Below are 14,535 nucleotides of genomic sequence, written 5' to 3'. Positions count from 1 at the left end.
TTTTGCTGTCCACAGAGTGGCTGACTGCTAAATTTGCCTGTAATTTGAAGTCCTTCACGTATTTCTTTCCCTCCCTTCAGGCTAAACCCCTGTTCCATTCATCCTATCTAGTGGTATGCATCTCTGCATCACAGCTTACTTTGGGATGTGGTAGAAACATGTGTCAATAGTACAAAAATCATTTCATGGACATCAGAAACCACTGGGCATTTCACACTGGTTTCAGGATCAGACAGGCCAGATCCAGATGTGGCTGGACAGTTACAAGCTTATTTGAGCTCTGTTTCTTCATCCCCAAAAGCAGGGAGAACAACCAGTAACAACTGCCCATTTCACAGGCTACCTCTGGGCATTTGAGTGCTTCAGGCATAATCTGAACCCAGTAAATTTTTCTTGACTGTTAATAACATTGTACCAGTAACTATTACTAATGTTGCCAGTTATCAGTTACAATTAATCATCCAAGAACAAAGGAGGTAAATACACCATCACTACATTATGGATGAGTAAACTGATCCTGAGGTTAGCAAGTTGCCCAAGAGGACACAGATAATAAGCAGCAGAGACACATCTCCATGGTGGCACGGAGAGAATCTCTTCACAATGAGCAATAGTACTACTGTGTGCTTACTTCCACTGCTCCAGAATGCAAATCTGGGAGCCGAAGTATGGAGGAAACCCAGAGTTTGTAAATTACTACTGCATGCGCGGCTCAGTGAAATTTTGTTTTTTGCACAAGGAGGTCAGGTCATGTTTGTTCCCCGCACAAGCCAGCCTCAGGCTAAATCATGCACACAGGCTCAGCCCTCAGAACACAGTTTTAGCTTCTAGCCTCTTCAGTTGGTGAGTAGTGACCCAAGGAGATACTGTTGGGGTTAGGAGCCCCTGCCCTGCACCTCCCTGACGGGGTGGATGGTGCTCTCAGATGGTGAGAGGGCAATCCAGGAAGTTATTTGGAAAGCTGCACAAGGTGCCAGACCTGTTGTTCTAAATTATATAGGAACAGAAATGAAAATGTCTCCCCCTCAATAACCATCCATGAGCATGTAACTTGCTCATTTCAGCAATGATGGAGATACAGTGAACTCTTTTTCTGATATCAAGTGGAAAATTTTAATCATTTCACTTTTTCCATTTTTTCTCCCAACCATTTCATTTTTTCCTTTCTTCAGAAACAAAGAATGTCGGGGCACCTGGTTGGCTCAGTCAGAAAAGTACACAACTCTTCACCTAAGGGTTGTGAGTTCGAGCCCCATGTTGGATGTAGAGATTACTTAAATTAAAAAAGAAAAAGAAAGAAAGAAAGAAAGAAAGAAAGAAAGAAAGAAAGAAAGAAAGAAAGAAAGAAAGAAAATCCTCAACATTCCAAGTGACCTGGCTTAGAAGAGTCGATGAAGGCCACTGAAAAGCAGTAAGGGAAAAGCATAACACCTTTCCTGACTTTTCAAGTTATATATCTTTTAAAACCCTGAAATTTAACTTGATGGTGATTATTAACAAGGCCTCTGACCCTATTTTTGGCTGTGGTAATTTGTAGTCAGCTCAAGTAGGATTTGAATTGGCGTCGGGGGAGGATGTGAGTGGATGGGCCACATAAGAGAGTCAAACTCCGTGTTTCTGATTGCTTAAAGTATGGGAATCAGTATTTGTGAATTTCCACTTTCCCGTTTACTTTCAGATACAGACGTAAAGCTCTGGGATTAAATTTTTAAGGTCTGCCAGTGTGAGATGCCAGACTGTGTCTGTCTCTGTCCCTCTCCCTCACTGAAGAACCTCTGATGTGGGTATTCTGAAGCCAAATCTGGAATGTCACATTATGAGAGAGCTCTTGTGTTGTGGCAGGACACTGGGACGGGCTCCCTGATTCTTGCCATGGAACACTTGAAGCAATTATTCCTAGGATATTCAGTCACTACATCTTAGCTTGCAGAAGGAAGAACAAGGTCAACGAAACACACTTTTAGGAGGAGTGGGTGGTCACTGAAAGTAATTTACTTGGACAGGAAAACTGTCATGTTAGTCAAAACTTAGTGACTTTAGCAATTAAAATAAGGAAAAATTAAAGATGACAAACTTACTCAGAGCCAGGGAGGAAGAGAACTACTTTTGTAATAAATATTTACAACAAACATTAAAATCAAATATGTCCCCTTCCTCCCCATACCTCTCCCCTGCCACCAAAGATTCTCTCCTTGAGCAAACCTTAGGCGGGGTCCTCTGCATCTTCTTCCCAGCCAGACCTCCACTTTTGGGCTTCCATGTCTGTCTTTGCATTGATTGATTTTAGTTGGAATCCTGCTAAGTTGGTTTAGCCAGAATCTTCTACCGTCAGGATGCGATCACCGTTGATATCTGATCAGGTGCCTCAACTTCCACCGTCTCCAGGTGACTTCCACCTGCTCCTTGACTATAAATCCCCGCCTTCCTCATTGTATTCAGAGTGGAGCTCAACCTCTCCCCGAGTAGTGTATAACCTCCGCGGCAGTCATCTCTTGACCATAGTCTGCCCTATCATTCTTCAACAAGTACCCAAATAACTTTTTCTCTAACACCCCCCCACACCCCCGGCCACCACCTAAAATTCTAAGAACAACAGGAGATGTGCTCTTGGCAGATGGGCTTGAAGCATGACCACAAGCTGGAAAATCCTTTTCAGTAAAACGCTCCTAATTAAACCACAATTTGTTCCAGAATTATAAACTGCACTGAGCAAATGATTAGAAATAAAGTGACAGAGAAGACATATATCTGAAGAAGCAGGTCGAGGAAAGAATGTTTTGAGCTATTGCTATCTGGAGATGGTAGTCCAAGTTGAACAGAGTCATTGAAGGGAAAGGAACCTCAAAGGACTTCCATGGAATTTCCCTCTGAATATACACATTTCCTACTTCAGTAATTCAGCTTTTAAAAATGCCTGCCTTTACACCAGCTGCATGCTATATCACTCCCTTACATTTTGTCTTCTGAAACAGCTTATATTTGGGCCTCAAAGACACAGTCCCAATGGATCTTAGGGCCAATCCTGGCTCTTTCACTTCTTGCAGTCTGCAAAAAGTGCAGAAATTACTGAAACATGTATACAAAGTCCACTGCTATCACCCAGAGAATTCTATAGTGAGACGAGAGCTGTAGAAAACTGCAGATCCAAAGGCTTAGCATCATTCTACACTGAAGGGAGCGCTAACTGCGTCAGGGATAAGGGAGAGGAGGCAGGAGCAGACAGGGAGAGCCTTCAAACCATGAGGCAGAACTAAGACCTGTGAAGGGCGAGAGGAAGGGTCTCCACCAGGTGGATGGAAGCCCTGGAACAAGGACTGCCCACCAGCCTCATCTGGGGCAGAAAAGGAACGGTTCCAGAATCTCTTCCAGGTCACTCACTGGCTGGGGATCTCAGCATGAATGTCATCAGCAGCTGCAGCAGCTAGAGGTTATCTGGTGACACACAGCTAGTGGCAGGGTCCCCCGGAAGGAGATGTAAGTGGCATACCTCCACGGCTGCCACAGACAGGACCTCTTGCTAACCATTCTCCAGAGCCCCCCACAGAAGGACCTCCAGTTCCAGCTCCTTGGTACCCTTAGAATTCCTTAAACATTAGGAACCACTTAAAATAGGAAAAAAAAAAAAAAGAGTCCCAGATGTGTAGCTAAGGATCACTGGATCACTGGAGGTGCTTAATGAATGAATTCCCTTCTGGAGATAGAGCAGTAAATAAAAACAAAGTATCTGCTCTCATGGCTTATATTCTAGGGGGAATTTTGACAATGAACAAAAAAACAATCTATCAGAACTGATAAATATGAAGGAAAAAAACCCCCAAAAACCTAAAAGGCTAATGTCTGTGTATGTGAACGTGTGCGTGCATGCATAAAGAGCTCACAGAAGAGCAGTCCAGAGAGGGAGCTGCAAGTGCAAAGGCCCCGAGGATTATGTGCCTGGTATTTTCAGGGAACATCCACAGCTCAGTGAAGTGGCAGGTCACATAGGGGGCTTATAAGCTATGGAAGGAATTTGGAAATTATTTGAAATGAGGTAGGAAGCCACTGAAGGTTTAACCAGAAGACAGGTATACACTCACTCACATTCTAAAAATATTCCTCTTAATTATTTCTCACAATGGCCCTGCAAGGTAGGTGTTATCATCCCCACTTTTCAGATAAGGAAGCTGTGGCTTAATGCTCAGTGGGTTTAAGACTGGCTTATAGTGCCATTTTTTGAGTAGCAAATCCAAAGTTAAAGATAATTTCTGTTTAACTCCAAACCTATGCCCTTAACCAACTATGTGTATTTCAGACTTTTCAAGAAAGAGCTCTCTTGTAAAGATTTTACCCTAAATACCATGTAGTACAAACCCTTTCTTTATTTGCAAACAATATCCTGGCGACCTGGCTTGGGGGAGTATCCAAAAACTAGGCTCCTTTTTATATTTCACAGAGTTAAGAGGATCATCCGCCCTTTTAGGTACTTGGGAGAAGAAGATCTACAGAAGAAGAGAGGAGCCAGCAAAGTGTCATCAGGGAAATCCTTAGTAGAAAGAGCACGTTGGCCTCCCACCTGGGAAAGCCATATTAGCTCAACCCACACACTTCATTACATGTTTCGGACATACTATCATTTCAGAGCAGTTATTTGCTATCTATGGCCTTAAGACTAAGTGTAAAAACCATGTGTTTATTAATCTATCAATATTAAGTATTGAGACAGGCTTCCCTACTGAGGATATTTCTTGTCTATTTTCATTGGTTGAAAGAAAATATTATGTTCCTTCCATAGAGTACATTGTACCTAGTTGGTTTTTTTTTCCCCAAAAAACTAAAGTCTAAAGAAGTCCTGATTAATACTTTTCTATAGGCGGGTACTTATTGACTATAAGGTAGAGGTATTAGTGTTCTGAGGAGCACTAATGAGGCACTTATCTGCTGGGAGGGGCAAATATCTGAAAAATAAATTCTTTCCATCCTCATCTCCTTAAAAGAATCAAATTAAGAACTCCTGGATGTAGTAATGTAAATAATTATGGTCTGAGATACATACAGCACATAGGTTACTAAAAGACTTAAATAGCTTTCATATATACATGTGTGTGTGTATATATACATATGTACGTATATATACATCTATATTCACACATACATATACATATATATGTGTGTATGTATATAAATATTTAAAAATCATACATATCTTCAAAAAACTGTGTAGGGGAAGAAAAAAATTTTCCTTAATCCTCTTAGGGTCCCTGGCTGGGTCTGAAAATTTAACTGACAAAGACAGATTAGCAAAAGAAGAACATACACATTTATTTACTATAAGTTATATGTATGATTAAAAAGAAAACCATATGCCCCAAGTGGAGTCACTTACATTAAGACCCCATGTCAGAAAACCAAGACTTAATGCCTGACCTTACTGCAATTTCAGTCTCCCTAAGTAATGTGACCTGTAACCAGCCAGCCTGGGGTTTTCTGGTCAGCACTAGTATGTAGTCCACTGATAGATCCCCTCCGTCCCCTCAGGAGGGCAACTTTGCCTAAAACAATGCATTCTTCACTAGTAAGTCCCGTTTTCTGTTTCCTCTTTGCTTTAAAAAACCTTTCCCTTCCTGCAGATCAACAGAGCCCCTTCCTGTTTGCTGGATGCTTAGATGAATTCATGAATTGTTGAACAAAGCCAATTTGATCTTCACATTTACTCAGATGAATTTTTTTTTTTTTTTAACACGAGACATGGGAGTCTGCATAAGAAAATGAAGACCGGAAAAAACGGTTAAATCTGAGTATTTCTGTATTAGGTATGATGAATAGTGTGGACGGTCATGTAGAAATATGATAGGTCAAGGAGTATGAGGTTAAGTGTAGTAAACTGGGGGATCTTAAGAAAGGCCTGTTTGTTCAGATTCTTCTCGGAGTACCTTTGTCTTTGGAGATAAGGATGCTTCCTTCTTCCAGGTCAAAGGAGGGCACTTGCTATTTTCTCAAACTCCCTCAGGTTAAAACACTCAGTGCACTAACGTGCCATATTTTGAATGCCATCATTTGCACATGGCAGCCATTTCAAGGTCCCAAGTCATGGGACAGGTAGCTGTGATTCACATGTGTTCTCTTTATCAATCAGTTCTGGGGACAGGCTCCATCAGTCACTACACATTGAATAGTAGGCCACTCCTTAACTAATTTAGGCTTCTCTTTCCTCATCTGTGTAATGTGAGAAACAATCCCACTTAATCCTTACCACCAACTGAGGGTTTAAAGAGATGACTGAGGTCAAGTGCTTAGCACTGTGCTTGGCACACTGAAAGGGAAATAAAATCTATTATGTTGAACTCCTCTGGAAAAAGAAAAGTTTCTTTTCCTGAATGGTTTCCCCTCTTTAACTGCATCATTTGGTTGGGGGAGATTAGCTGCAAACAACTTTAAATGCATTCATTTTTTTTTTTCTTTCCAAGGAAGTCTAGAACTCTTTGACGTGCTATGCCTCATGGTTCTCAAACTTGAGCTACATCATCAGAATCACCCCAGAGAGCTCTGAAAACAAGGATTGCTGGAGCCCACTCTCTGATTCTGTAGGTCTGATTCTGTTTCTGATTTGGTAGGTCTGGGGTGGGGCCTGATAATTTGCATTTCTAGCAAGGGTTCCATGTGCTGCTGATCAGGGACCACACTTTGAGAACCACTGCAGGCTAGCACATGGAATCTTTCTGCTCAGCTGTGATTGGCTATGGCACCGGGGTGAGAGGTTTAACCACTGCAAGCCTTGGTTCTGCAATCTGTAAAAGGAGGCTAGAGACAGACCTAACAACAGGGTTCTTCTGGGCTTAAATGAAACAACCGTTTGTTCAACAGCGTTTAGACCATAACACCCTTTGTAGAGCACCTAGTGAATGCTCATCATGGAAGAAACTTCTACTGTAAGGACTAAAAAGCACCCTCCCTAAAAATCACCAAAATCAGGGATGCCTGGGTGGCTTAGTTGGTTGAGTGTCCAACTTTAGCTCAGGTCATGATCTCGTAGTCCGTGAGTTCAATTCCCACATTGAGCTCTGTGCTGACAGCTCAGAGTCTGGAGCCTGCTTCGGATTCTGTGTCTCCCTCTCCCCCTCCCCCTCCCTCTCTCTCTCTCTCTCTCTCTCTCTCTCTCTCTCTCTCTCTGCCCCTCCCCCACTCACACTCTGTCTCTGTCTCAAAAATAACAACAAAAAAATTAAAAAAAAAAAAACTCAGTAACAACAACAAAAACATTTCCTCATAATGTTTAGGAACGGGGAATTCATTCACATGAAGTGGAGTTTAAAGAAGTGCAATTTTATCACTCACTGCAAATACAAGTAATACACAAAATTCTGCTGTCTACTTTTTGAGGCTAATACCCTGGCCCTGTGGGTACAATTCATTTTAAATGATCCAGAACCTGGGAATAAGACAAAAAATGGCTATATATCCTCTGGACACTGAAGAGAGCACTGTCTAAGAGGCCTAACCAAGGAGGATTTATTGCTATAGAACAGTGTACTTTTGTTCGACTTACTAGTTACTATTTTTTAGGGCCCAGATTCTTTGCAGAGTAAGCTAGATAAGTTGCCATTGTTTTCTGTTCCACAGAGATGCATGTGATTTGTGTCTGGTAGAAAAGACAACCGCTACAGTTTAGTTTTATTGCTGCACAGGACAGTAACCAGTTCTGTATCTACTTGACAAAACTTGTGTCCACTTTCCTCTCCTGACTATACGTAGTTGACCTTTAACAGCATGGGTCCACTTATGTGTGGATTTTTTTTTTTAAATAAATGCAGTACAGTACTATAAATGTGTTTGCCTCAAGTTTTAAAAAATATTCACTTTTGAGAGCAAGTGGGGAAGGGGCAGAGAGAGAAGGAGACAGAGAATTCCAAGTAGGCTCCATGATGCTACCTCCTAGTGTGGAGCCCAAGACAGGACTCAAACTCACAAACCATGAGGTCATGATCTGAGTGGAAATCAGGAGTCCAGGTGTTCAGCCGGAGCCATCCAGGCACCCCCTAGTATTTTCTTAATAACATTTTTTTTTTCTAGCTTAGTTGATTGTAAGAATACAGTAGGTAATACATATAACATACAAAATATGCATTAATCAACTCCTTATATTATCATTAAGGCTTCTGGTCAGCAGCAGGCTATCAGTGGTTAAGTTTTGGGGGAGGCAAAAGTTAGTTGTGCATTTTTCACTGTATGGGGGTCACTGCCCCAAACCCCGGGTTGTTCAGGGTTAACAGTACAATTTTCTACCTCCAGTGCTCTTAGAACTAGCTTTATCATCCTGCTGGTGTCCTCATTGAGGGGTTAAATAAATCTTGAAGCCAAAATACTTTCTATGAGGGTTGTGGTTTTAGTTTTTTTGAAAATTATATTTGGAAAATTCTTCACTTCACTGATGAACAGCCTGGGGTGTGTAGGCTGCCTGGGCCTTTTGGAGTTTCACTGCATGGCCCTCGACGTGATTTCAGAGCTGTCCTGGAAAGAGGCCAAAGTCAGCCTGTCCCACTCAGCCCTACTTTAGGTTGGTACTGATTCTGCACTTTGATACTCCACTGGGTCTGATAACTGCAGCAATGGTTTCCCTTATCCTGGCAGATTCCATATGTGTGTGTGTTAGGGGAGGGGCTGGAGGGAGAAAGGGGAAGGAGCTAGTATAAAGACCAAGGTTTTGCCATAAAAAGACACTCCACCAGGGCTCCTTGCTTCAGTTACAATAAAGTCCCATGGGTGAGAAAAAGGGGTGGCCCCCACCAGGGGATCTCTGATGTGGGAAGGGTCGGGCCTGAGGTGAGTCATGTATAAAACACTTAAATCTCTGCTCTGGCTGCCATCAAGAAGAAATGGCTGAAGTAAACTGTAGATTCCAAGGAAGTGAGAGCAGAACTCTTTCTGTGTGTTGGGAAAGGAGGACGGTATTTTAAACTCTGGTTGTAGTTTGAGCTTGTGGTCTAGAACCATGCTGTTCAATAACATAGGCACTGGCCACGTGGAGTTAAGTATGTTTTAATTAAAAGTAATTAAAAACCCAGTTCTCTCAATCCCACCAGCCACATTTAAAAACAATTTTTTTTAATGTTTACTTTTTGAGAGACAGAGACAGACACAGAGCACAAGCAGGGGAGAGGCAGAGAGAGAGACACACACAAAATCTGAAGCAGCCTCCAGGCCCTGAGCTGTGAGCACAGAGCCCGACGTGGGGCTCGAACCCACAAGCTGTGAGATTATGACCTGAGCTGAAGTTAGAGGCTTAACCAACAGCCACCCAGGCACCCCTCACCAGCCACATCTGAAGTGCTGGACAGCCACACTTGGGAATGGGCAACACAGATATCGACCCCGTCTGTCATGCAAAGCTCTGTTGGTGACCACTCAGCTAGAAGGGCAACAAGATATTCTTCAGGATAACGCTCTTTTAAATTTTAAGTACATTCATTGCCCTTCAAAGTCATACAAACGTGAAGGTCTCAAAAGACTCTGGCTCCCTTTTTACCTCAAACTCTCACTTCCAAACTGTTCAGGGAGAGAAAGGACTAAAATTTTCTGTTTTGCTTGTTTGGCTTGAGAGGGAGAAATTTTTTTTTTTTTTTTTTTTTTTTAATTTGGGGAAGAGGCATGTGGAAAAGAGGAAGTAGATAAATTAGAAAAGGACTCTGAGGGAGAGATTAAAAAAGAAAAGAGGGGTCCCTGGGTAGTTTAGTCGGTTGAGCATCTGACTCTTGATTCCAGTTCAGGTCAGGATCCCAGGGTTGTGGGATCAAGTCCCAAATTGGGCTTGCATGGAGCATGGAGCCTGAGATTCTCTCTCTCTCTCTCTCTCTCTCTCTCTCTCTCCCTCTCTGCGCCCCTCCCCTGCTCATCCACACTCTCTCAAATAAAAGAAAAAAAAAAGAAAATTAGAGAAACAGGAACATGTATCTTAGTGGAAAAGGGGGGCAAAAGGAGAAGACCATGGGAAACACTATCTGGCCAGGTTGGCTAATGAAGTTTGTTGAGCATGATCTCTGACGTTTAATCTTGAAGTGTGCCCTGTTGTGGGTCCAGTCCTCCTCGGCTACCACCAAATCTTAAATGAAAGATTCTTGGGATTTGATGATATATGCAAAGGATTTAGAGAGTGAAATAAACCAGAGCAGGGAACAGTCCTGAGAACAGAGAGGTAAGAAGGCACTGAGGGTAGGAGTCATCACCAAGAGTATGCAAGCATGTAGGAATTCTAGGAAAGACTGGGGAGGGCCTGGCATAGCCAGGGGGATGGGGGTCTTCAGCCTTTTAACAGGTTATTAAAGGAAAGTCAGGAGACTGAGTTAGAGACATTTGGGTCACACGTGTTCTAAAAAGTATTGCTATTTCTCTCTTTGGCAATAGAAAAATCACTGCTTTGGTTTTTTTTAACTTTTTTTTTGAAATCTGCTTTAAAGATTTAATAATAAGCATCCCTTAGGACACAAAATCTATTTTGCATTTAAGTAGCTTATAAGTAAAGTTACATAAAAAACAGATGTAGAGGGGCGCCTGGGTGGCTCAGTTGGTTAAGCGTCCGACTTCGTCTCAGGTCGTGATCTCACGGTTCGTGGGTTCGAGCCCCGCATCAGGCTCTGTGCTGACAGCTCAGAGCCTGGAGCCTGCTTTGGAGCCTGTGTCTCCCTCTCTGCCTCTCCTCCACTCTCACTTTGTCTCACTCTGTTTCTCAAAAATAAATAAATGCAAAAAAAATTTAAAAAACAGATGTAGAAATGGCACAGGGATACAGTAAGAGGCTACCGTGCAGGCTGCTGTGTCTCTAACAATTTTGCCCACCTCCAAAGAAACACAGAAATAATACAATAATGCTTAAATGCAGTTGCGCTGATTACACTTATTGGCAAAATAACACGTACTTTAAAAATCGTCACCAGTTGACGCTGCTTTTTTTCTGACCTAGGGAGGGTTCACCCACAGCTTGACAGACTCTCCTGCCTTCTTTAAACAAGCATGTGGAACGTCATTTAATATTTGGCTGCTCCTTCAGGCCATTATGATAATGTTAGTTGTCATATGGTGCTAAAGGCATTTATGTCCCTTCATAAACGGTCCCTTTGCTATGACGTCTTTGGGGCGCTTGGGCTGTGTTTTCTCCAGTTTCTGTTCCTCCCACTTGCTATCAGCTGCTGTTTCTCACTGCTGTTCACACTCACTGTGGAAACGAACCTTTTCTGCTTGCACTTTGTTGCCTTCAATATTTTGGTGGTCGTGGCTCCAAAGAACTGAATCTTACAAGACTGGGAAACAGTAATAAAAAAGTGGCTACAGTCCAACTCGAAGTACTGTGGCTTTCTTGTTTGATATGTTATGAAGAGAGGCATTTGCTTTATTGAAACTTTTTTTTTGCTGAAAATCTTGATATCACTTAATGTTGAAAGCTGAGCAAGATTGTATTCAATACGTGTTCAAGATTTTCAGAGGGACCCGGGTGAAAAGCAAATGCCTTTAGAAGCCCAGGTAATCAGTATTTCCTAAGTATGAGTGAGAGGTGATGATTAATAACCAAAGCAAATCACCCCGAGAAATAAAAATAATTCAAGCGATAATGAACCTCTAGTTCATCAAACCACATTTCGGTCAAAAAAGTGTAAAAAATAGTACTTTTTTTCTCCAATATGTTTCTGCTTATATGACAGTAGTCAAGATACTCAGCCAGTGGTTACATTTAATCTCTTCAAAATGACCTTCTCTGAATTATTAGAAGCCACGCAGTGTATTTAAATAATCCTAAAGGTTTCCAGTGCTTGAGGTGCTGCCTTCGGAAACTGCCAATCTTTGGGACACTCTGGTGTATTCAGGGAGTGAAGTCCTACCAGTTCATAAGAAAGGGCAATGGTGGGGTGCCTGGGTGGCTCAGTCGGTTAAGCGTCTGACTCTTGACTTTGGCGTAGGTCATGATCTCACAGTTTGTGAGTTTAGGCCTCAAACTGGGCTGCGCTGGCAGTGTGGACCCTGCCTGGGACGCTCTCTGCCCCTCCCCCACTCACACTCTCTTTGAAAATAAACAAATTTTAAAAAATTAAAAAAATAAAAAAGAAAGAGAGGACAATGGCTATTATCTTAGTGACTCTAGTCCCCGATCTAGACGTGGTTTACTTGGGAGAAGCACCTGTAAATGTGTCTAAGCCAGTCCTGGGTTTCCTTGGCCACACTGAATAAAGTAGAAACAAGTAGCCAATTGCAGTAACTTACTTTGTATTAAGCTTGAACTCCATCAAACTGTTGACACGGGTCATTTTTTTTTATTAAAAGATGAAAAATGTCATACGATTTATCCTAATATTTTCAATCTGTTGAGGCTCAGGTCCCCACACAGATCTTCAAGATTATCAAGTACCCTCACCATTTCACTTATCAAGAAAAGGAACAAACAACAAAACCAGACTGCGCTGGAACCACTTCTAACTCAAATCCTTTGTAACGCTACATCTACAGTGAGTTTGGCAGTTGCACGTGTCCTAGTAGACCCCAGAGACAGCAAGATAAGTAAAGTGTGGTCTTTGACCTCAAGAAACTCAGAGTACAATAGGAGACATAAAAACAGTAAATAAAATGTGAATGCAGTGTATAGTGTGCAAGGGTAGGTAGGTTTAGTGGTAACAAAAAGGAGTTACCAATTCTTATTCAATGGCTCAAGGAAGGTATCAAAGAAGTAGAGATTTCTCAACTGGGTTTTGAAGGATGAGGAGGAGTTTACCAAACTAGGAGGAACAAGTGCATTTTGGAAAAAGGAACAGCATGCACAAAGCATGTAACAGAAAAGTATCTTGGAATCGCCAGGGGATTTTTATGGCTAACACAGAGAGTGTGTGTAGGAAACTGGTGGGAAACAAGTCTGTAGAATGAAGTGGGAGCCAGATTAAGGACGGCCTTGTATTTCGCTTTATTCCACAACAGGGAATCATGGAAGCATCTGAAACACAGCAATAACAAGTTCTGATTTAGATTTTCAAAAGATTAAAGAGAAAGAAATAGGAAAAAGACAAAGAAAACTGCCCAGAATTAGTAGTGGTTGCCTCCAGGTGGCAGAATATTTTGTTTCTTCTTATAGCAGAATGTGGTTAGCTGTTCCTTCTGGGAAGGAGTAAATTTTGTCATACATATAGCTGTCACTTCAATATTTTAATTCAATACTAGGAAGAGTAACCACATTGGGGCCAATCCTTTGCCTTTCTCAACTTTGTTTACTTACAAAGCAACCATGTATAAATCTAGAGGATATTATGATACATGGTTTGGAAAAACCAAGTCAACAAGTACAGTCACGCCAGCCCACAGACCTTATGAAAAGCCCTGACAATCTGAACCACTGAGTGGGCCAGCACAATTAGCCACCACATACATTTCATCAACTTCAAGAGGAACTAATTCTTTTTTTTTTTTTACTTAAAAAAAATTTAAACCCAAGTTAGTTAACATATAGTGTAATAATGATTTCAGGAATAGAATCTAGTGATTCATCACTTACATGTAACACCCAGTGCTCATCCCAACAAGTGCCCTCCTTAATGCCCATCACCCATTTAGCCCATCCCCCCATCTACCTCCCCTCCAGCAACGGTCAATTTCTTCTCTGTATTTAAGAGACGTTTGTCTCCATTTTTATCTTGTTTTTGCTTCCCTTCCCCTATGTTCATCTGTTTTGTATCTTAAATTCCACACATGAGTGAAATCATATGATATTTGTCTTTCTCTAATTTCACTTAGCATAATACACTCTAGTTCCATCTACTTTTTGCAAATGGCAAGGTTTCATTCTTTTTGAGTAACACTCCATTGTATACATAAACCGCATCTCCTTTATCCATTCGTCAGTGGATGGACATTTGGGCTCTTCCCATAATTTCGCTATTGTGGGTAGCACTGCTATAAACACCAGAGCGCACGTGCCCCTTCGAATCAGCATTTTTGTATCCTTTGGACAAATACCTCGTAGTACAATTACTGGGTCATAGGGTAGTTCCATTTTTTTTTAATTTTTTTTTTAATTTTTATTTATTTTTGAGACAGAGACAGAGCATGAATGGGGGAGGGGCAGAGAGAGAGGGAGACACAGATTCTGAAGCAGGCTCTGAGCCATCAGCCCAGAGCCCGATGTGGGGCGCGAACTCACGGACCGCGAGATCGTAGATCGTGACCTGAGCTGAAGTCGGATGCTTAACCGACTGAGCCACCCAGGCGCCCTGGGTAGTTCCATTTTTAATTTTCTGACGAACCTCCATGCTGTTTTCCAGAGTGGCTGCACCAATTTGCATTCCCACCAGCAGGACAGAAGGGTTGCTCCTTCTCCACACAAGAGGAACCGATCCTGACTTTACATGAAGTCTTAACAAGTTTCACATTTCACTTTGCCTCAGAGGGAACAACTTCATCACCTTCTCTCCCTCAACTCACCTCAAATTCAAGTACAATGTAAGAAAAAAAGATGTGCTTACAATTGCTAATGAGGCTTCACTTTATTAATCTAAACTTTGTGAACAGATTGGTGGCCCCAAGCCCCTGCTC

General features: G+C 42.0%; 1 protein-coding gene across 6 annotated transcripts in view; it reads right to left on the bottom strand.

Annotated features, from left to right (window-relative positions):
• The window catches only part of PLCB4 (phospholipase C beta 4), a 424,450-nt gene that overhangs the window by 154,200 nt on the left and 255,715 nt on the right, over positions 1–14,535 (bottom strand). The window lies entirely within an intron of this gene.

Source organism: Lynx canadensis, chromosome A3 (genome assembly GCF_007474595.2).
Source record: "Lynx canadensis isolate LIC74 chromosome A3, mLynCan4.pri.v2, whole genome shotgun sequence".
Classification (NCBI taxonomy): domain Eukaryota; kingdom Metazoa; phylum Chordata; class Mammalia; order Carnivora; family Felidae; genus Lynx; species Lynx canadensis.
This window is presented reverse-complemented; position numbering and strand designations above follow the sequence as displayed.